This window comes from Prionailurus viverrinus, chromosome D1, assembly GCF_022837055.1.
Source record: "Prionailurus viverrinus isolate Anna chromosome D1, UM_Priviv_1.0, whole genome shotgun sequence".
In the NCBI taxonomy this organism is placed as follows: domain Eukaryota; kingdom Metazoa; phylum Chordata; class Mammalia; order Carnivora; family Felidae; genus Prionailurus; species Prionailurus viverrinus.
This window is the reverse complement of record NC_062570.1, coordinates 113131963-113145422: the sequence shown is the minus strand read 5'-3', so window position 1 is coordinate 113145422 and position 13460 is coordinate 113131963. Positions and strand designations below refer to the sequence as shown.

General features: G+C 64.0%; 1 protein-coding gene across 2 annotated transcripts in view; it reads right to left on the bottom strand.

The window, feature by feature from the left end:
* Window positions 1–13460, bottom strand: part of OSBPL5 (oxysterol binding protein like 5) — an 81084-nt gene that overhangs the window by 38044 nt on the left and 29580 nt on the right. The window lies entirely within an intron of this gene.

The window sequence follows — 13460 nt, the reverse complement described above, 5'->3', positions numbered from 1 at the left end:
TCTTTTGGGGGGGTCATCATTCAACATTCAACTCGCTGCAGGGTTTGAAGGTCACCCAGCCCAACGGAGACCTCCGGGATGGCATGTAGGGGGCTCGCCATGACATACCCAGCGTGGGCAGGTACGCGGTGCCCCCCTTGGTTTGCGGGGACCCACCGGGCCCTCATCTGCTCTGCATCCACCTGTTCAGGCCCCTCCTGCTCAGCCGGGTTAGGCCCAGGGCCTGCCGGTTCCTCCCACTGCCCCGAGGACCCTCAGCACAGCCACTTCTTGCCCTCCCACCCCCTTGACCAACCTCCTCAGGGCTCCATGCGCTGGATGACGCCTCAGACCCGCCCGCCCCGTCCCTCTGCCTCGAGCCCGGGCAAGCACTGGAAGGTATTGGCTATTTTGCCCTGCTGGCCTGTTCCCGCACCAGCTCGCCGAAGCCAGGGAGCTGCATGCATCCGTGCCTTTGGCGATGCACCTGTGTCTGGGCCAACGGTGCCTCCTTGCTGCCCACGCCTCCCTGCGCAGCCCCCCCGCCCCGCACCCAGCTCGCCGTCACCCCCACTGAAACTTCCAGAGAGCCAGCCCCCCCCCCCACCGCAGCCAGCTCGCCGTCACCCCCACTGAAACTTCCAGAGAGCCAACAATGCTCCCCTGTGTGCTGAGCTGGCCACGGAGGACCCGATCTGACTCCCGCCCGGGACCTGCTCGGGACCCCAAGGCTGGGAACGACCATCGGGGCCCGTGCATCCCGGGGTCGGCCAGGAACAGGCGTCTGCACTTGGAAGCTCCTGGAGGAGGGATCACAGCCGCCAGCGCTTAGACCCGAACCAGCAAGAGCCACCTGCTGCAACGTGCACATCTCAGCACCCAGAACAGGAAGTGTAGGGACGGCAGGGGGCCCGGGACCTTCTGGAACGGGTGCTCGTCCATCACGCACCTTTGTTTTGCCCCCCACCCACGGCGCTCCCAGAGGATTCAAGCGGGCTGAGAGCCGTCCAGTTAGGAAACGCGCTCTGAACACACACACGGGGTGCAGCTGCACCTGCAAACGGGGGGCTCGGGGAGCCCGCCCACCGCCCCACCCTGGGCCACACCAGGAGCCCAGAGAGCTGACTGTCACTTCTCTCTGGACAGCCACCTGGAGCTCGTGGGGGAGGGGAGGGGAGCCGGTTCGCTCGCCGTGGGAGGGTGGAAAGGGGGTCTCGTGAGCGGATTCCCCTAAGGACCTGGGGGGCCGGTTGTAGAAAATGCTAGGAGAGATTCCAGCCAGAGAGGAGGCTGGGAGGGCCCCACGGGCACGGATGCTGGACCCTGGGGACAGGGCACCTGGGGAAGCCCCCCTAGGTTTCCGTGGCACTTTTGGTGCGACGTCTTCAGCAGAATCACTGAGCTGCCGCAAGCAGGCCGCATGCCCAGGGCGCCCAGGACGGGCAGGGATGGGGGAGGAGGAGGGACGAGCCTGGGGGCACCTGCAGGGCTTGGGAAAGCGCTGAGTCTCCACAGCCTGTTCCAGAACAGCGCCTGGCACAGAGGCACACAGACCGCGAGACGATCAGGCGGCGTCGAGCCCCCTTCGCCGGGGTGGGGGGAGCGGCACCCCTCTTTACGCGTGTGCCCTTCGCTCTCCTTCCCGTCACGCACAGCGTGGAGGGGCTGGGGGTTGAGACGTGGTTCAGCCGAGGACAGAAGGGTCTGGCACCGCAGCTGCCCTCACACCCCGTCCCCAGCGGTAAACACACAGATAGCGCCTCCTCGGAGTGGGGACGGTGCGCGTGGCCTGGGCGCGTCTGGGCCCCAGCAAGGCTCCCGGGGATCTGACCACTCGCCCTACCCCGGGGCTTCAGTTCTCCCCGCGGCAAATCCAGGCACGTGAAAGACCCGCGATCCCAGGGGAGGGGGCCGGGGCACGACAAGCTGCACGCCTCGCCCAGTCCCAAGGGCACTAGGGGCGGGTGTCGTCCTGGCCGCTGAGCCTGGGGCACTCCGCTGGGGGGCTACGGCTGGGGCTGGGCGGGGGTCCTGAGGGCCCAGCTGAGCCTGGCAGAGGCTGGAGGAGGGGTGCTCGGCCACAGCCCTCACGTGGGATGCGTCTTACACTGTGTGTCCCCAAAGGGCCTGGTGTGGGGCTGCCTTGGCCTCCGGCTGCCCGGGTAGGGGGGTGGGGCTGGTCACAGACCAAGGCCGGACCACGGTGACAGGCCCCGGTCTGCTGGTCAGTGGGAAGTGCTCCGATTTGGGGATCCCCCAGGGTACCCCGCAGGCCAGCCCAGCGGATCCCGTTGGCACGCAGCCCTGCGCGGGCCCAGCTCCGAAGCAGGCCTTGCGAACGGCAGAAGACGGACGGACGGACGGACCAGAAGGAGGGAGAGGAGGAGGGCAGTTGTAAACGAGAGTCAAACCCTCAAGCCCTGGAATCCGTCAGGCCGGCGAGCCACCCCCTGGAGACTTACTCTAGGGAATAAAATCCCATCCGATCGATACGGGCGCGAAGGATGGCTCTGCGGGTTATTTACGGCACCAGGCACAGGTGGGCACCAGCAAGGGAAGAAGCATCCTGCTGTGGACATCGAGCGTGGCAGCGGAAGGGCCACGGGACGCACGTCTGCGTGACAAGGGGCTCGGAAGGCGCCAAGCGTGGCCAGCAGGCCTCACCGCAGCCTGAGGGCTCGGTGACAGGGACCACGGAGACCTGCGTGCGTGCACGTGTGCGCGTGGCGAGGGGCCTCCTCCATCTGCCTGGGCCCCACGACGAGCGTGTGCGGCTTCGCTGTAGGAACACGCCCCCGGCCCAGCCATCCCCAGGCTGAAAATAAGTGAGGAGAACTGGAGACGCTGTCTCCTTGGGGGGACGCGGGGGGCGTGGGAGGGGAGGGCCTGGCAAGGGGCGTGGGGGGCGGCGGGGGAGGGAGGCCCGGGTCCCGCCTGTCGGGCACCCAGTGGGCACTCAGCAAGTAGCAGCCGTTAACGACCCGGGGGGGGGGGGGGGCGCAACCCACGGGGGGCGTGTATACATTAGGTGCTTGGTGTCCACGCGAGGCTGACTGAACAACTGACCTTCAGGGCAGGCCTGAGCGGCCAAGAACAGACTGGGGGGATCCCGGTGGGGGCGGGAGGCATCGGTGGAGGCAGAGGCTGGGGACCCTCTCTCACCCCAGAAGCCTGCCTCTCTGGGAGAGAAAAAATGGCCCCAGGACTCTGTCCCCTGGGCGTCTTCCAGGAGGGTGGCCTCAAGGTCACGGGGGTCTCCGGGGTGTGACCTCCAGAACCCCGCCCACAGCACTCAGGTGTGGACCGTGGGCGGGCCCTGTCCTGGGAACCCTGCGCAGACCTGGAGGGGAACCTTGGGGGCCCGTTCCCCCCCCCCCACCCCACCCGGACACGCGCTCTGCCTCCCTGCCGGTGGCTACACAGCAGATGAGCTCGGAGGGCTATTTTAAACCGCATTCAGGTAGATGAGAGGCGGCCGCCTTTGGGGTTGGTGTCGGCAGCCGCGGGGTGCCGAGGGGCCCCGGTTCCGCGTCCTCTGCGCGTATTTGACGTTTTCCATGCTCTACAGTGAAAAAGGGGAGGCTTAAAGCTTCCTCTTCAAGACGAAAAGGGAGAATTCTGTAAGAGCCTTAAAGCAAGAGAAGAAAGTGGCACATCAGAGTCCCGGCCTCCCGGGAGGCTCGGACTTTCAAAGACTTAAAAAGAAGCCACGCACCTCTGAGGGTGCGAACAGGTGACAGCCAGCTGGGGGGAGGCTCCAGACCCGAAACAGGGGCAGCGACTAAGATCCAGAGCCCGCAGGACAACGTGGGGGAACGGGGGGCAGCGGCCACTGCCGACGGTGCCCAGCGGCCTGGCCTTTGGGGGCCCGCAGCCCCCCGTGAGCGGGGACCCCCAGTGGCTGGGAACCCGGCCCAGCCAGGGCCCCTGTCCCCCTGCTGCAGAGCCGCCTGCGGGACCCTCCGGGCCTTCGGCTTGGCAGGAGCCTCCCCCGGAGGCCCCGGCCCCTGACCCGGTTCCCCCCCCCAACCCGCGCTCGGGGCAGGTGCCCAGCCCCAGCACACGGCGGGGCTCCCAAGGCGAGGGCTCCCCCCAGCCTCCTCCTTGATCATCACCACCTCTCCCTGACCTGACGTGTCAATGGGCAGCCGCTGTCCCGGCCAAGTGCCAGCGGCTCGCGGGGCAGCCAGCCGGTCCTTGGGCACGACCAGTGCGCTGAGTGCCTGGTGCTGGCACACAGGAGCGCGGGGCCGCTCTGCTCCGTCCTCCACCCTGAGTGCTCACCACCCTTCCCTAGACACACAGCGGCGCTCGGGCGCGTGCACACACGGGCACGTGCACACACGGGCGCACACTGGCGCGTGCCCATACACACAGACACAGACGCGCAGGCACGCACACCCTCAGCAAACCAGGAGTGACCCAGGTGTCTGAACCTCGTCAGCTGCCGCCTCCCCCTTCGCCACCCGGCCTCCGAGAGGGCAATGCCGCCAGGTGTCAGCGCGCGGGATCTGGGCAGGAAGGGCCTCAGGACTACGAGCGTGTGCACGCGGGTGCACGTGCACGCGCAGGGAACAGCCCCCACCGCAGAGGGGCACCCAGGAGTAGTTCTCGGGGCCCCCGGGAGACAGCACTGTTTTTTCCCTTTTCTTTTTTGAGACGGCTCTTTCTGAAGGTGTGCTTTGACCCCCAGGTAAACACATCTGCGGTCACAGCTGCCCTGCCCCCAGGTTCTCTCCTCTGGTCCTGGGGTCAGCAGAGAGCCTCAACCGTGGGCCGGGAGGGGCTCGTATCTCCGGGCAGGTGAGGGGCCAGGAAGCCAAGGGCCACGGTCTCCTGCAGCCTGGATGCCAGGGCCGGCAGCCTGTGCCCAGCGGGCGCCGTGAAAGCTCACGGGACACACGTTTGGGCAGGGGAAGCAGGGACCCAGCGTCACTCCCAGCTAAGCCCTGGGCACCTGTGTGGCCCCTCGCCTCTCCAGAAGCCTCAAGGATCTTATGTATAAATAAGGCAGCCCCCGGCCCACACTGAGCATCGCTGGGGACATGACGTGTCTGTACCTGTGACATCACCTCTGTGTTTCCAGAATGCCGTCCCTCTCCTCGCCACCACCCCGGTCAGCTGAGCCCAGCTGTCTCGTCTCTGCAGCGAGCTCCTGGTTGCTGCCCACGGTGGCCACCCTCTCCTGGTGCAGGGGGTCGAACGGTGTCCCCCCCCCCCAAAAGATACGTCCACATCCTAACCCCGGGACCTGTGAGTAGGGCCATCTGTGGAAAGGGGGTCTTTGCAGATGTGACCAAATGAAGGTGAGGCCACACTGGAGGAGGGTGGGCCCTGATCCAATGACTCTGTCCCTATAGGAGAACAGGACAGAGAGGCGCAGGAGGGGCCACGTGAAGACAGGGGAGAGGCTGGACGAGGCAGAAGGATCCTCCCTGAGAGCCTCCAGAAGGAGAGGGCCCTGCCCCCACCTGGATTTTGGACTTCTGGCTGCAGAACTAGGAGAGAATATTTCTTTGGTTTCAGCCCCCCTGCCCAGTGTGTGGTCCCTTGTTACACCTGCCCCCGCGGGACGCGGCACTTGGTTCAAGGTGAACGCTGTGAGCGAGAAGGGCCTGAATCCAAGGCGGGTGGGGCCTTCATTCCTCTGCCCGGAGGACAAGGCTGAGGCCCCTCGGGAGGAGGGAGAGGAGAGAGACGGCCCCACGGGGCAGCGGGAGGGAGAACGGGGCGGGGCGGACCGCAGCTCCGCTCAAGTACATGGGCCTTCCGGCTCCCCATCTGGGGCGTGTCCAAAGCAGCCCCTGCCCCGCCCCCTCGGGCAGCCCACAGGCCCCTCCCAACCCCAGCAGCCGAGGACGCAGTCCCAGCCTAGACCAGGCAGAAAACTGGCCCAGACTTCGCAGATGCCAGCCTGTCCCCTGGGGAGGGGTCGCCAGGCAACGCGGCAACACCGCGGCCCCACGACTGAGGTCACCTCCCAGTGTCCCAGCAGCAGCCTCTCGTTCCCACTCACCAGTCCCACTCAGCGGCTCCTGGAAGCCCCTGGAATCAGCCACCGAAGGCCCCTCTGCCTCCAGAGCCACGTCACCCACACACAGTCCCAGAAACGTGGACCGAGAGCAGACAATGCTGGGTGATGGCGGGCGCTCTGATCCTCGCTGGTCTTGGGGACGACGCTCCTCTCTTTAAACGATCTTTCCAGCCTCCCGACTGTGGCAAGGGAGGAGGGTCTGGTCTTTCCAGTGCTGACCTCTGTCTAAGGGCAGGTGGCTGGGGCGTAGACAGCAGCCCTGGAGGCAGGGTGTGGGGGTAGCCACGACCCAGGCCAAGGCCAGTGTTTTGTATTCGCCTGCTATTTATTACAAGCAGTGAGGACTCAGCAACTCAAATGTTCTTTTTAGATACAAATGCATGTAAAAATAAGTGTGTGGATTTAAAGAGCCATGTTTTAAAGTAAAACAAAGTCAAGCCACAGAAAACTCCAGAAGCTGTGTCCCGAAAATGCCAGAAGCTGCTGAGTACAGAGTCCCGCCCCGGTTAGGGACCCTGTGCTTCCTTTGGCCAAGCAGGCCCAGGCCTCGGATGCTGTGGGTTCCCGTTCCCGGGGTCCCAGCCAGAGTGGCCTCCTTTGCCGTAAAATAAAATGTAAATACTGAAAGCCACACAGACGTTCGCTTTTTTAGACACGCCCCTTTGCGGTCACCCAGGCCAGAAACCCAAGCTGTCCCGCCGCTCAGGGCCCCGCCTGCCCTCCCAGTCCAACCAGACCCACCACCGCCCAGGGTGCACCTGTAGGACCCAAGCCCCAGGCCCGTCCACTTGGAAACATTTGCCTCTTACGCCTGTTCCGCAGTCCCCTCCCTGGCTCACAATTTATCTGAAGCCCCCAGCGTCCGAGCCTCTGGACAGCGGGGCACTGGAGCCCGGGAGCCCCAGCCCCAGGAGCCCGGGGGCCTTTCCTGAGCTTGAACAGAGCAGACCAACCCCCTGAAGGTCTGGGTTCGAGGGAGCGCTACATACCCGTTGGGTTCTGCCAGTCTCCGTGAGGGTCCCCACTGGACCCCGGGCCAGAACGAAGAACCCACAAAGAGCAAAGCCTCTGAGCGGCCAAATCAAGCATCACATCACAGGACACCTCCGTTCAGGGTCTCGAGCGGCTCACTGACCGAGCCCGGGGTCTCCCTCGGCACGTGCTCACGCTGAGCGGCTCACTGACCGAGCCCGGGGTCTCCCTCGGCACGTGCTCACGCTGGGTCTGTACACGCTTGTAACAATCTTACTGACCTGGTTCCCTCGGTGAGAGCGGACTAGAAGCAGAAACAAGCCTTTTGAAGAAGAAGATAAAATAAGCAAGAACCCTCCAACAAGAAGCATAAGAAAAGGAGCCTCGGGCCACTCAGTAGAGTGGACAAGCCGTCACGGCCACGTTGGCAGGTGGGAGGCCACGCGGGGAGGTGGTGCCCCTCCCGGCCGCATCGCGCACCTCGCAGAGTCTCAAAACAGGGATGACAGTAGGGTTGCGTGGGGATGCTGCGTAGGGTTGTTTAAAGGATTAAAGAAAACAGCTCATTTCAAAGCCTTCAGAAAAATGTGAATCACTATTAAAATTAATCGTAACGATCCCACAAGAAATGTCGCTGGGAAAGGGTTCGATTATTTCTTGCCTATCCCCAAGGCTGCAAGGCATCCTGTGGGTATAACTCACTGTGGAAAGATTTCCACTGAAAGTGTTTCAAGGTCTGGTGCTTAGCGGGGTGAGCTGCCCTCGCCAGGGAAAGCCCCGTGTGGCCCGAAGGAGCGGGTCCCCGAGGGCCACGCACTGTTCGGGGTTCCTCCTGCTCCAGCAGGCAGACTGGGGCGGCCGGGGCGTCACCCTCCAGGCTCAGCCCCGGGAAGTGATGAATGGCCACGTCGGGGAGAACAGGCGCACCACAGACAAACAGCATGTCCCTTGCGCTTTCGAGATTTAAAAATAAACTGAAAAGCAGACATGGTTCAAAATAACGACCAGGTTGGTAAGACAGTCATTGGCCTGTGTGCCTTCCTCCTGCTGTTCCTTAAACCGCAGTTTAAAAACCGACCGCCAGTCCCGGAGGCCCCTCTGGCAGAAGGCGGGAGTAGAAGCTGGTGGCACCCCACGGGGGGGGGGGGGGGGCGGCGGTGGTCTCGAAGGGGCAAGGACCCGCCCGGCCGCACCAAGAGGGACAGGGACACCCAGATGCACCAAGGGGGACGGGGACACCCGGATGCACCAAGAGGGACGGGGACACCCGGATGCACCAAGAGGGACGGGGACACCCGGATGCACCAAGAGGGACGGGGACACCCGGATGCACCAAGAGGGACGGGGACACACGGATGCACCAAGAGGGACGGGGACACCCGGCCGCACCAAGAGGGACGGGGACACCCGGCCGCACCAAGAGGGACGGGGACACCCGGCCGCACCAAGAGGGACGGGGACACCCGGCCGCACCAAGGGGGACGGGGACACCCGGATGCACCAAGGGGGACGGGGACACCCGGCCGCACCAAGGGGGACGGGGACACCCGGCCGCACCAAGGGGGACGGGGACACCCGGCCGCACCAAGGGGGACGGGGACACCCGGCCGCACCAAGAGGGACGCACCCATGTCCACTTTACCCGGAAGAAGTCCCTCCCCCTTGGTGCTGACCTGGGGGTTCTGGGCAGGGCCCTTACGAAGCTCACGTGGTCCGCCCCACCCAGGTGCTCCCAGGATTGCCTGCTCTTCCCACGGGGTGCTCCCGGTGCTCTAACCGCATGGGCCGAGGCCGCTGAGCTCTTCCCCTCCTCCCCTTCCTCCTCTGCAGGGTGGGTACAGGTCCCCACACGCCCCACACCGCCTGGCCAAGGATGCCACACAGCAGCCACCCACCTGCTGTGAAACGGGGAGGGGCAGGGGACCGGGGAAGACGCCCCCCTCCGCCCCCGCCGCGTGTTCTAGAGTGTAGGGCCGGAGGGCAGACGCCTGCGGGCTCTGAGGACTCCGCTCAGTGGGCATCAGCACCCCCGGCCCACCGGGGCGTCGTCCGCACCCACCCTGAAGGAAGGGCTGTGTTTGGTTCCATAGGGGCTACCGTGGAGGGACGGCAATACCGGGGTGTGGGGTGTGGCCGTCACGTGCCCCGAGGCGCCCACCTCTGGCTCCCGGCCAGAGTGTTTCAACCTGGGGCCTCTCTGCTCTAACCAGCTGGGGGCAGAACCCTCAGCTGGACCCTGGCCATCTCTGGTTCTGGCTACTTTTGTTCCCCGCCTATCGAGGTGTAAAAGAAATTTGTAAGATATTTAAAGTGCACGTCACGCTGCTCCCATGTCCCTACACATCGTGAAAGGACCCCCCCCCCCCCCCCCGCCTCGAGTGAGTACATCTATCACCTTGATATTTATCTTTTCCGTGGAGGTGAAAACATCTAAGTTCTACTCTCTTAGCATATTACTTCTTGATTTTTTTTAGGTTTATTTATTTTGAGAGAGAATGAGCATACCAGAGGGGGAGGGGCAGAGAGAGAGGGAGCGAGAGAGAGTCCCAAGCAGGCTTTGCACGCTCACCGCACAGCCCGACGCGGGGCTCGAACTCATGAACTGGGGGATCATGACCTGAGTTGTGATCACGAGTCAGATGCTTACCCCACTGAGCCCCGCCCCGGGTGCCCCTCTCTCAGCATATTTCAATGACACAATAGTGTGTTATCCACTGGAGCCACGACGTTATAGATCTCCGGTTAACAGAACATGCTGGTCACTGAGGGACCCCTTGGGGACCCTGGCAAACATGTATGTAGCATGTGCCCCTGCGGTGGGGCCATTCGGCCTGCAGCCCTGGGCCAAGGGCAGGTAGGGGGGAGGCATGCTCCTCCAGTGGGATGGGAGAGCCTGTGGTCTTCCCACAGGGACAGGACGTGGCAGGTGGGGCCCCAAGGCCAGCAGAGTCGGTGAACTTGCTAAGAAAGTGCGTCTCTGGAGCCCAGGACCCTTGCCCTCCCAGTGGACACGGCCCCCTCCCCCCAGCCTGGGCCTGGGTCCCGGGAGGAGCCCCCGCTAACCAAATGTTGTCACTTCAGCTCTGCCCCTGCCGTGTGTTCTTTGCCCCAGCTGCTCGAGGGGACAGGCTGACTCCCCCCGACACGTGCTGGGGTGTCCCTGGCCGCCACCTGGCCACATCCAGCCGGGCCAATACCCCAGGGCGGCTCCTGCCTCGTGCCCCAGGAGACCCCCGAACACACAACACGCTCCTGGGAGACGACAGAAACGACCTGAACGTCCCTCGGCAAGAGAAGGGAAATACGCAATGTGTTCTTTACAGAAAGCAGAGAACACGAACGAGGACCGGTCACTTGTGACGGGGCGGCTCAGGAGCCTGCGTACGTGCGTTTCTGCGGTTCTCTGCTACTCCAAAGTCACGATGGAACCAGAGAGAGCACGAGGGAAGCGTCGGCTGGAGGCGCCTGCATTTGTGTGTGGGTCCATCCATATATAGTCAAAACACAAAAACGCCTGGGAACGTCCGCTCACAAACCCTCTGGGAAGCAGGGCCCCGCGTGGCTCAGGGCGGGCGGTCTGGGTCCTGTGCTCTACTGGAGCTCCCAGCCCTTAAACTTGAAGCAAACAGAGCCAGATGTTGAGGCCTCGAGAACAGAGCCGGGACTGGTTGTATTCTTTTGTGTGGTTCCGGTGTTTAAACATTTCACAATCATTAACCACTCATCGAGGTTTTAATTGGTGATAAGGAGACAGTCCCTCCCTGTTCCCGGCCGCGCCTAACCCAAGCCCGGGCCGGCTCTGCACTTTCGACCCCGCTCTCGCTGCCGTGATGGCCCATTTCACAGATGGGAAAACCGAGGCCTGGAGCTTAAGGGGCTCGCCCAGGGTGGGCGCCCGGCCTGGTGAACCGTCAGAATCGGGCAGGGACTCCCGCCCAGTTTGCCGACCGCCGAGCCTCCGTTCTAATCACCGGGCGCTGGGCATCCGTGCGGTCGGACGGGTCACCGCACAGACTCCCCACAGGAAGTCAGGAGCACTTTCTACAGGAGGTGTTTACAGACCGGGGCATCCGGCCTCACGAGCTCCAGCTATCTGCCTGCCTCTGCGTGGAAAAACAAAACACCCAAAGCAAACAAACAAAAGCAGCGGCTCGCGGAGCAGCCGGGAAAGGACAAACGACGTTCTCCCAGCAAGTGTGAGAGGGAGTCGGGGGCTCAGACGGGAGGGACTGGGGCCGGTAGCAGAGACGACCAGGCACATGGGAAGGGAAAGGACAGATGGTCGCCCCGGAGACTTCAGGCTCCACAGAGAAGGTGTCCGGCCAGGGCTGAGCCTCCCCGAACGTCCCGTCTGCTGTATTCAAGAGTTTTCCAGGCAGGGAACAGCATATGCTAAGGCAGAGAGGTCCAGGCGACAGGTCCTACCCCCTCCACTGCACGACACCTATGGCCCAGCTTTGGGCTTTAATGCCAGGTCCCAGCACCCCCGAGGCCCTTCTGTGCAGCTGGCCTCGGGTCAACACGGACGTCTGGTTCCTGACCCACAAGGAGCTGGGCCAGAGCCACCAACTGGAGGCGGACGCTTACCCAAGGGGCACAGCAGCCCCTCTCCCGACTTCTCTCGGGACTGCTGTGGCCCGTCTTACAAGCGGGGAAAGGCAGTTTTAGGAGGTAAACGGATTGCCATCAGGAATCCCTGAGCCAGATCTTCCTTGGCCAGGCCTCCAAATCCGCCCTGAGCCCTAACACCACCCACCCCTCGGTCCCGGCCAGGCCTCTCCCCGACCCGAAGCCCCAGGTCTGTGCCAGGCGCCGGGGGCCCGGGTCAGGATCTCCTGTTGTTGAGTCACCTCCCTGCTCAGCCGGGCCCCTGCAGCCCGGGGAGGGGCGGGGGAGAAGGGACAGGGATCCCAGGAAGGACAGGGCTGTGCTGCTACCCCAGTGCTACCCCAGAGACCACGAGAGGGCTCTGTTCCGGGGCACACTGCGGAGAGGTGGAAACAGGGCACCCCCTGCCTCCCAAGCTTGGGGCGAGGAGCCCACAGCCTACGCCCAGGGGAGAGCCGTGCCGGTAAGGGCATCCCGAAGGCCTCCCCGCCTCCAGGGTGGCCGAGCACTGGTGGCAAATGAGAAGAACCCGAAACCCAGTCCCAGGCGTGACAAAGCAGCCAAGGCACAGAAAGCCACACCCCACCGACACCCCGTAAGCAGCGCGGGCCCCTGGCAACAGTTCACGTCCCAGAGCAGGGGGACTTCAGGTCTGCGTGTGCGGGCTCTGGGCTCGGGGGCCTTCCTGACGAGCGGGGTGGAGTCTGTCCTAGAATGGCCTTCCTGTTGGGCCGCTCGTGGTCCCCTGGGGCCGTGGTGGCCCAGGGAAGCTGATGTGTCACCGCAGGCCCTCTGAAGGGCACTCTGTCATATTCGCCCCAATAGGCGGGCAGGACACCGGCCCACCGTTCCTCCCCAGCAGCAGCAGGCCCTTTACGCGACCCTCCTGGTGCCTATTTACCCCAGCAGGCGGCAGGATGCCACCACAGGGGCCCCCTCCCCTCGGCCTGGACGGTCTGCCCTTCGTGGAAGAGGCTCTTCCCAATGTGGCTGTGGGTGAGGGACAAAAGCGCCACCCTGCCTGCTGGCCGGCAGAGGACCAGGAGGCCCTGCTCCCCCTCCTCCCTCCGCCTCCTGGGGACTTGCCTGTCTCCACAGCAGAGCGTGGCCTGCGCCTGGTTTCCCGACTCCCCTGGCCTTAGCCTGTGGGATGGGGTATTCCCAGATCCCCTCCTCAAGGTCTCCTTAAGCCTTGTGCACATCCCTGTGACTGGGCGGGCACCGATCAGCCGTGGGGGCCTCATCTTCCCCTTGAGCCCTTCGTCCCAGCCAGGGTCAGAGGGGCTGAGGCAGGCCAGGCCACCTCGCTTGCCAAATAAAACATTAGGCGTTCCTCCCAGGTAAGCCCCGTGCGCTCTCTATTTACAATTCAGGAATGACAGTCACCCTGGGGAAGGCGGGAAGCTGGGCCTTTTGAATATGAGCACATCCGGTGAAGCCAGGGGACAGGGACAGGAGATCTGGGAGATTCGGGACAGTGTGGGGGGAGGGCATCGCATCCAGACACCGGCTCCCCCAGGCAACGACGATCCTAGGGCTTCCCGTGACCAGAGCACCCACTACGTGCCAGGCCCCGAGCACACATTCAGCCAACAAACGAACAACGACCACCCGTGCTAATAGTGCCCGCCGTGGGCCCGGCTCTGGCCCACCTGCTCTCTCCACAGCCAGTCATTCAATGAAACCAACGCGGAATGGAGATCGTTGAGACACGGATCAGGGCTGCTAAGGAACAAAGCATGGCCCCCCAGCCACGGGCACTGTCATCGGGGACGGAGGGTCTCCAGGAGAAGCGACACCCGAGTTGAGGTCTGAATCAGCATCCTGGGCAGAGGGCACGGGGAATTCAAAGGCCCCGGAGTGACGG